Below are 3,732 nucleotides of genomic sequence, written 5' to 3'. Positions count from 1 at the left end.
GATGCGGTGCGCCAGGCACCAAATCAACCAATATAGCCACGCCCCTGTCCCAAGACTTGGAGCGCAAAGATTGTTTTAGAGGTTCACTCTTCTAAATCATCTCTCTGTTATGTATTATTATATTTGTTATTTTTAGTGTATAATGTAAGCATTTGAGTGTATTCCTCTCTGTTGGATTTTGTGCTTGTGTCCGGATGAGACTTATGGGTGATCTCAAACTAAGTATATTGGTGGTATGCTCTTGGAATCTACATCTGATCCCTATCTGTTCCCAGTTCCCCTTTGTCTTACTTTCTCTTGGGTGCTTTAATTGTAATTCTATAACTTTTTACTAACCCATTTTCTTCCTTTTTACTGGCGCTGATATAACCTAAATGTGTTGCAAGCGCCGTAAAACCCTTACAAAGCAAACAATTCGATTGGCTGCTCTCCCCAAACTAACGAGTCCAATCTGCCCATTAATTTGGTGTTTCTTCAGCGTGTACTTCTCCTAAGCGAACTTCCAGCCAAGGCTTATGAGCTCCATCTACCCAAGTCTAGATTGGGAGCAAAGATGATGATGTTGATGATGATAATAATATTAATAATAATGATAATGATAATAATAATAATAATAATAATAATAATAATAATAATAATAATAATAATAATAATAATAATAATGATGATGATGATGATGATGATGATGATGATGATGATGATGATGATGATGATGATGATGATGATGAAAAAACAAAACAAAACAAAAGAAGAAAAAACACCAAAAACAATTTATTTTAAAATCCCCCTTTTAAAAAATCAAAACAACCAACAAAAAAAAAAAAAACAAAACAAAACAAAACAAAATAAAACGCCCACAAAAAGCAAGCAGAACAAAAAATACAAATCCAACTCTGCCTGTTAACAGCATTGCCTCTGTCGGAAAATGTTATACATATCGCCTATCACTAACAGACCTCGTGCATCGTCCTACATTTTAAGTGTTGCTGTTGGCTATTAACCCATTGTAAGTCGCTTTGAGCCAGTCTGGGGGATAATGCACTATACAAATGCTCAACTTTTAGATGTGGGGAGGGAGGGGGGGGGGGGGGGGGTCCGTCGCCAATACAAATACAACTATCTGTTGCCACAATAGTGGCAGATTGTGATTTTGTGTTATGGATTATATTGTATTTTCTAGTGTTGTCTTGTGTGGCATGACAATCGCTTTCGGATCGAAAGGTCCCGAGTTCGAGGAGCATCACTCGGTGCTTAGTTGAGTCATTGGAAAAGGCTGTTTACTCACATTCTCTCACCGTACTCAGGTGTAAAATGAGTAGGTACCTGGCCGTTAACAGCATTGTCTCTGTCGAAATAAACCCCTTGTAATATCGCCTAACAGTAACAGGCGTCATGTCGGTTCTACATGTTACGTGTTGCTGTTGGTCAGGGACCCTTTGTAAAGCGCTTTGAGCACGTTCAGTTGATATTGCTCGATATAAAAGCAAGTTTTTGTAAGGGTGGCGTGTGTTACCCGACAAAGATCGAGGGCCGAAATGATGTTTGTCCTGTTGTCTTCATCAAAAAAAAATTATACGAGTCACGTACAATATTGCCAGATGACCAGAGTTCATCAAAGCCAATTTCGACTTCAAAAGTGGCCAAACACTACTCACATTGATTGGTCCCCCTCCCCCCTCCCCCTTTGAAAAACTTATCGGTTTCGATAAACAAAACATCTAAGCTGGGGTCTGTTTTTATCCAAACTGTGGTGGGGGCTGCCTGAAACTTGGGATCGTGAAAATACTATCGAGAGAGTGATGATGGAGAGGCTTCGGATGGGAACAATACAGACAATGAACGTTTCAGGTACAACCCATTCGTCAGCACAACAATAAACAAATGAACGTGAACGTGTGCTGATGAAGGGGTTGCACCCGAAACGTCCATTGTCTTTATTTTTTAAAATCCGAAGCCTCTCCATTATCACTCTCTAGTAAGTATTTCCACTTTATTTCTATCTCTTTATCTTAAAACTAAAACTGGCTCATTTTGGCAATTGTTTTTTGGTGTTTTCCCAATAATAATGATATTCTTATTATTATTATTATTATTACTATTATTATTATTATTATTATTATTATTATTATTATTATTATTATTATTATTATTATTATTATTTATTTTTTTTTTTAAATTATTATTATTATTATTATTTCATTATTATCATCATTACTATCAATATTATTACCATCATTATTACTACTATTTTAATTACTCCCCCCCCCCCCCCCCCCCCCCCCCCCCCCCCGTAACCTAACAATGATTGCCTATTTGGACAATAAAGATTATTATTATTATTATTATTATTATTATTATTATTATTATTATATTAACATAATATAATCTTGTATTCAGAATAGTTATTGTTGAAGAGGCGGTAGGTACTTAAAAACCAACGTGCACCATTATTGCAATACAAACACACACGGGGTGCAACTTGTGTACAGACACACATACGTGGTGTGTATGCCCAAATTAATGCTGGTCTATTTCTGCAAACACAAATTTTGGTCACACAATACACACATGCCAACACACACACGCGAACACGCACAAACGCCAACACACACACACACACGGACGCCAACACACACACCAACATACACACATACACACACACACAAATACGCATACAAGAGAAAAACGAAATACACAAAAAATCTACAGCAGAGAACTACGTTCGAAAAGTATTTAATATGGGTCTAACGTGCAGCATAATTGCATGTATTCTTTGACTATGAAGTAGGCTACCAGTCCTTACTTAAACGTTATAGATATACCAACAATTAATTAATTATTTATTACTTATGATACACCATTCTCTCGCCCCTGTGTTGTGTATTCAATAAACTAGTCAGCATTGTACACAAAGGCTGAGTAATCCTTCCACAAATAGGACGAGCTACAGACGACCCACTACACACACACGCATACGCACACACAATCGACACACACTAACGACACACAAAACCGGATACACAGAGGTGTGAAAGTTAGTCCGGACGATAAACTATTGAGCGTTCCTGCTTTATGATATGAAAATATGAGAAATAAATATAAAATTCTACATTACAATCTTAATTTACGAGAATGGTGGTCTAAAAAGTGAAAAGCCTATTGGTTTTGGTCGAAAAACACATTACACACAAAGTGTCCGTGCCTGTTACACACAGCTCCGTCAGGAGAAGACACAAAAGTTGATAGTTTGTTCTATCTTCATGATGACTTTTACTTGATTTGTAATATCCATTATATCAGTTCTTTAAATGCTGAAATAATGCGGAATTTCATATTTTTTCAATGTTATAAAACAAAAGTTTATTCACTTTAAATTGATTACGCATATATATTTATCAAAAAGAGTTTAGGTAAAGTGGATAATATCCGTTTAAGCAAGATACTACATATGAGCACTTTTACTACCACCCCTTGCACACACATTTCGCCAGCAAGACATTCCTCTCTCGTCTACTGTTCATGCACGCACACAAACGGCGCAGCCTGTCCACACACACGCCACACACATTCACTACGCGCGTACTGATACACACGGTAAAGAGTTTCTAGTTATTTTTCACTTTAAAACAAATTTTAGTGATATATAAATCGGTTATATTTATCAAATCAATTTATAAGCGTGTTTTTTCATACATATCCACTCTTCTTTGGTTGATTGAAAGGGAAAAACTG

General features: G+C 36.5%; 1 protein-coding gene across 4 annotated transcripts in view; it reads left to right on the top strand.

Moving 5' to 3' along the window:
• Positions 1-3,535: 3,535 nt before the first annotated feature.
• LOC144960645 (uncharacterized) overlaps positions 3,536-3,732 on the top strand; it is a 32,246-nt gene continuing 32,049 nt past the window's right edge. The window contains exon 1 of one of the 4 annotated variants that reach the window (XM_078893887.1): positions 3,536-3,732. This exon is cut by the window's right edge and continues 163 nt beyond it. The gene's annotated coding sequence lies outside the window, so the exon portion shown is untranslated. The other 3 variants (XM_078893892.1, XM_078893889.1, XM_078893882.1) reach the window with 3 other exon arrangements.

Source organism: Berghia stephanieae, chromosome 15, assembly GCF_034508935.2.
Source record: "Berghia stephanieae isolate SIO BIC M18660-M18661 chromosome 15, UCSD_Bste_1.3, whole genome shotgun sequence".
NCBI classification, from domain to species: domain Eukaryota; kingdom Metazoa; phylum Mollusca; class Gastropoda; order Nudibranchia; family Aeolidiidae; genus Berghia; species Berghia stephanieae.
This window is presented reverse-complemented; position numbering and strand designations above follow the sequence as displayed.